We start from the raw sequence: 6,000 nt of genomic DNA on the forward strand, positions 1-6,000 counted from the left end.
TATTGATTATTCATTGAAAATCTAAACCCCAAAGATGTGACCAAATGATTTCACAAAAAAGGTCTGATTTCTGCTCCAAAGCAGGCATTTCCACGCAGTAACAACCCTTTTGCTATACAGATATTGCAGCGCTGATGGTGAGTTTATAATTAGCCCATACAAATGTGTACACAAACGTACATGACTGCATTTCAGGGGAAACTACTCACCCCCTCAAGCAAAAATGCAGCTACAATACACACCAGAGAAATGCAGCAAGCATTCTGATCTTAGCAGGTAATTAAAGCAGATTAATAAAAGTCAATTTATTACCAAACTATCCCCAGAAAGGCTCCACAAAGCCCCCTTGAAGAGCTGTGACACCCAAGCAATGTCTGCTGAAGAGGCACCACTCCCTGGCCTTACTGTTAAATCACTTTGTCACAGAGAAGGTCCAGCAGGCAATGACTCAAACACCTGTGTTCCTGTACCTGATGCAACACGAGGGTGCCATCCTTTTAAATATGTATTTATGCTTCTTTAACATCCCAGATCTCCTCCTGAACACCGGCTGACTGCGGGTCTGGTGGGATTTATTCTCCGAGCTGGAGGGGGGAGGGGGGGTGAAGCAGATTGAGATGCACATGAGACAGGAGGAGGCAGAGGGAGAGAAAGAAAGGGAAAAGATCAATTAACGACCTGATCCCGGGGACAAAACAGCACAGTTATGGTCCCTAAAGTCCCCTCAAGTAGGTCGTGGGCGTTAAGTGCTAGGGAGGGAGGCAGTGCTCTGTGACAGAGCCCAGTTCCAGCGGCCGGGCACGAGTCTCCAGATCACAATAAGGCAGCTTGAAGGTGACGGATTTCATTGTTGAAGGTGATAAAATTCCACGTGGCGCTCTGCAAAACAAGGGCTGGAGCTGCGCCCGCGGAGAGGGAGCAGCGCCGCAGGCAGCGCGGCGGGAGTGAGCGTTCTCCTGCTCTCTTGGCCTGGAAAATCCTGGAGAAGCGCCCGATGCCGGGGTGGGTGACAGGTTTGCTCTTGCCTGACACAGGGCAGGGGAGCTGCCGGTGGTCAGGCGAACCTCGGCATTGCCACCTGTGCCGTGGGAGTGCCGCGACGCTGCCCCGGAGCGGCGTCTGCCGTGGGTGGGCACCCGGGGACCGCGGGGAGGCAAAGGGAAAGGGAAAGGGAAAGGGAAAGGGAAAGGGAAAGGGAAAGGGAAGGGAAAGGGAAAGGGAAAGGGAAAGGGAAAGGGAAAGGGAAAGGGAAAGGGAAAGGGAAAGGGAAAGCCAGACAGGATCCTGCAGGATGCACACTGGCCACTGCACGTCTCCTGCCTGTGCTCCTTGCAGCTGCTCCCCCCCAGTTCTCTCCCATCTCCTGCGGGGGTTACACCAGCACAGGTTCGTCATGAACAAGGTGTCACAAAAGCTTCAAGTTTTGTTTTCCAAAATAACCCCCGATGCTGTTACACAGCTAAAACACCCATCCAGCAAAAGCCTGACCTTTGCTGTCATTAACACGTGCCCACTTTGCTGCAGAGACTTTGTGCAAGGGCTGGGCAAGGACAGGCATTGACTCCCAGTCACACAGAGGTGCAGCTCAGGCTGGACACTGCCCCAGCCAGGCTGCTTGAAATGCAGGAAAGACTCAGTGGCAGAGATGTGAAAACAACAGGAAAATCAAAGCCTGAGACTAAAGGAGCAATTAAACCAGCCTCAGAATATATCAGTCAATCAGATTGAGTCAAATCAATCCATACAAGAATTGCAGTCACGGTGTGCTGGTGCCCACACTTCCTCCCTCCCTCCCTCCCTCCCTCCCTCCCTCCCTCCCTCCCTCCCTCCCTCCCTCCCTCCCTCCCTCCCTCCCTCCCTCCCTCCCTCCCTCCCTCCCTCCCTCCCTCTTCATTTCCCTCTCTCTCCCTCCCTTCCTCCCCAGCCTAGGCTGAGATCCAGCCTCACTGTCTGCTTCATCAGAATATGCACAAAGTGCAGTGACAACACATCTCCTAAGATGCTTTATCAGTTTTTCAAAGTCCCAGTTCATCCTCCTCTTGTGGATCCATTTACATATTGATGTATTTATTCCCCTCTCTCCAGGCAGGCCCTAAGAGATTAAACTATTTTATTTACAAAGACATTGGGGTTGCAGCTCCTAACAATTAAGTCAGCCAAGATGGAACTTTGCTGGTGCTCACAGATTGATGTGTGAACAGAGTAATCGGCCTCGTCAGCGATTTGGGAGCAGCTCGGGGGGGACTGGCTCAACCCCATCTCTATAAACCACTCAATAGCTGCTGCAACTGGGAAAAATGAATTGGGGTGGTGGGAGGCACCAATGTGCAGAAGGGAGAGATAATGAGGCAACAGGAGGGATGAATAAAACCAGGAGGAGAAACTTTGCCAACAGGGCTCATTTTCAAAAAGGTTGGTACTCCAGAATGGTTTGTGTCCCCTGGGAACTCGCAGGCTCCTGAGAGCTGCCCCTGCTCCATCTCCCTCATCCATGCCAGGCACACAAGGCTCCAGGATGTGTTCCTGTTGGATCCTGTGCCTCCCACCAGGGGAAATATGTCCATCAGAGCACCTCAGGCCCCTTAAACACCGGAGCTGAAAAGTCACCCCTGCCTATTCAGGCCTGTATAAATCTGGCACACTATTGCCTCTCCCTGACAGCAACTTTATCCAGCGCCAGCATTCTTCCCAGCATCTCTGACATTTCAGAATTATATTTAGAGACCTGGATGGGAATTTAATTTTGAAGTTTTCCACGGCACCCTGTCATATAAATATTCCACAGTGTCTGCCGTCGGGGTGTCGGTGCGGAGCGAGCCCAAGCCGCTGCCTCTAATTAAACAGGCCCAAGGAAAGGCACTAAAGAGTGCTGGAACCATCTTAAAAGTCAGCACGTGTCTCCCTATTAATTCTCACCCTGATCTTTTGCATAGCACTATCACCAGGCTAATTAATCACCGGTGTGAGCTCGAGCATTAATTGGAACAATGAATCATTTTTTTTGTCTGTTCCTGGCCACTTCTAGCCTATAGAAATGCAGCTACTGCCATTACTTTAATAATTATTATAAATATAAAGCCAGCAGCCTGCACTACATTTGGTAGGCATTAAAAAAGACGTGATATTTGGCCTGGAGCATTAACAATCTGGTGCATGTTCAGGGGAGTGATGGATGCAGCTCGCTGACAGTCCGGAAATGTGCTCCCTGAATCACTTTAAGTCAGGACACTTTATGAAGGTGCTGGGGAAAGCACAGGTTTCACGGATCCAGTGTCTGGATCAACACGCTTTGGCAGGTCCTGGCCACTCATGGCTTGTTGGGACTTCCAGGGCACCCAGGGATGGAAACATCTCCATGAACTGCAGGAGGGAGGAGAAGCTGCTGACGGAGCTGTTCCAAGGGATCAGATTATAAATGTATGGAATGACTCAGGTGCACCCTGCATCCTGCCCAGGAAAAGCACCTGCATGCACAATGCCCAGCTGGGATGTGGCACTGACAGCTCAGGCACTGGGGTCAGAACTCACCTCCAGTGTCAGGCTGGCAGAAGCACTCAGGCTTTGGATGCTGGGAAACACAAAGCCACAAGAATGAGAACAGAACTTTTCAGGGAGGAAACACAAGCTAAAATGTGAACAGCTATAAACCCCCAATTTGTCACCTAGAGGACAGCAAGTATTTCCTTTCCTTGCCAGCTTGGAGGCTGGGGAGAAGCAGAAGTGGCTGAAGGAGAGCTCAAGGTGAGGCCCGTTATTTACTGCTTCTGATGAATAAGCAAACCCCCACATCATGTTTTCCTCCAGGACAGGAAAAGCTCTGGAGTGTTTAGCAGGCTGGGCAGTTGTTCTTTCCCCCCTCCTAGGGTGTGTTTTACATGCTCTTCCAGCGAGACGCAGTCCTACTATTAATTGTTCACACACATAAAACACATGGAATTCTCCTCCACCCCCACTCAGACCCAGCAGACCAAGTGGGGGAGGGCTGGAAAAGTCACCTACCGAGACAGAGGTGGGGGGAATAACGTAAAAAAGATCTAAAAGGATTTGTGTTGGATTTTTTAAAAATGTAATATACTTCTCTGCACCAGTTTAAAAGCACAGGCTTGTTTGAACTTCCTAGGGAAGGCGGGAGCATGAGGCAGGAATTGGCAGGCTCCGATCTGGCTGCTTTTCCTTATTATGAGAAAATCCACTCTGGTCTTGTGCAAGGGTGTGAGGGTATGAATTCTTCATCTCATATTGTGTTTGCACAGAAGCGTGAAATACATCCCGAGCACTGGTGCCGTCCCCAGAGCACAATGCGAGAACAACGAGGGCACTGAGAACGGGGCCGCTGCTGTCCAGGGCCCGGGCTCTGCACTGCATTCAGCACATCCATGGGCCTGAAAAGGAGAGCCCGAGGCACGTATTTCCTCCCCAGTGCTCGGGGGCCCTGGGCTGTGAGCTGTCGTCCCTATGGGAAGCTCCCACCCTCCTTTCCGTAAACGTTCCCCCCGCTGCCACTGAATCACCAAATAATCAGGAGACCCGTGGGAAGGGAATTAAAGGGTGGTTATCACGCTGCCATGTTCTGCTCATTTTATTTGTTTTAAATGACCATGAAAGCAAAGCGGGGAGAAAAGAAAACACACAAGTGGAAACTTAATTGAGTTGCTGAAATGTCTTCAAAGGAGCATTCTGGGCTGGATGGTGATGCCTTGGCTCCCACTGGTGGCATTTGCTCACATGAGTGGGCAGCTGATGAGGCAGTTTGGGACCTTTCTCTGAGTGATCTGTGTCTTCTTCTGTAGGCTTGGAAGAGAGGATGGGCACAGACACCCAGCTCTGGGGGTCTGGGGACACTGCATGTCCCAGAAAGGAGTAGGATGGGAGCAGGCTGCAGGTACCCAGCATTGCTTTGGGCTACAAGGGTCTGAGTCCTTGTTTCATGACAGGGTTTGCTGCTCCAGGGGGAATATTCATGTTGGGATACAGCTTTTCCCTCCTGGAGCCAAAGACCATCTGCCCTGGCTCTGCTTCTGGGAAGGAGGAAAGGGGAACCCACTCCACTCATCATGGGCACCAAAGTGCAGGCACAAGGTGGCAAAACCACCTGAAGCCACAAAGTGGCCTTGGTTAGATGCTGTCTCAGGATGGAGGTTCAGGAAGGGCTTCCAGAGGGGCTGCAGAGCCCGTGGAGGATTTATGGGGCAGGAGAGCACATCAAAGAGCTGGTCCGGGACAGGAGCACAATCAGAGAGGGACAGGAACAGTGTCACAGGAAAAGAAGGAAACTTGCAATGGAAGTGGCCAGCAGAAAAGGACCCAAATGTGGGAAGAAGACTCTGACAGAGAAGAGGGAGGAACTGCCCTGACCAACTGGCTGGAGCTGGAATGTAGGAGAGGGGGCAAAGAAAAGCCAAGATGTGGAAAGGCAGGTCCCACAATCCAGCACAAACCGAGCCACCCACACCTGAGGGAGAAGACAGGGCGGGACCCTGTGGGAAAAGGGGGCTCAAGAGATCCAGTGTGGGAGCCCAGGGATCTGACAGGGAACCTGCTGGACCTGCTGGAGCAGCCACACTCTGGCTAATCTCTGAGTGGAACAGAACTTGCCTCTGGCTTGTTACACCCCGTTTTATTATGAGTCCAATATGCACCCAAGTAAATAAAAATGTGTTCCTCTCTATTCAATCTTCTGCTGGATCTTAAAATCTTCTAACATGCAGGAAACCCTATCAGAGATCCCTTGGGAAGGATCCCTGCATTCTCATGTCTGAGTTCCGAGTCCTGTGCAAATCCAAACGAAGGCAAATGGGAGGAGGGGGAGCTGAGCTGCTCTGCCTTGCTGTGTGCATCCCTTACACTGGCCCAGCACTGCTCAAAGGAATTGATCAGCTCCTTTCTGATCCATTTGTCCAGTCTCCTTCCTATGCATGGGCCAACTCCAGCCCAGCAGCAGTTTTGGGATGCCCTGTCTCCTGCTCAGTCCCTCCTGCCCCATCTCCGTGCCCCAGCTGT

Source organism: Vidua chalybeata, chromosome 13, assembly GCF_026979565.1.
Source record: "Vidua chalybeata isolate OUT-0048 chromosome 13, bVidCha1 merged haplotype, whole genome shotgun sequence".
Taxonomy (NCBI): domain Eukaryota; kingdom Metazoa; phylum Chordata; class Aves; order Passeriformes; family Viduidae; genus Vidua; species Vidua chalybeata.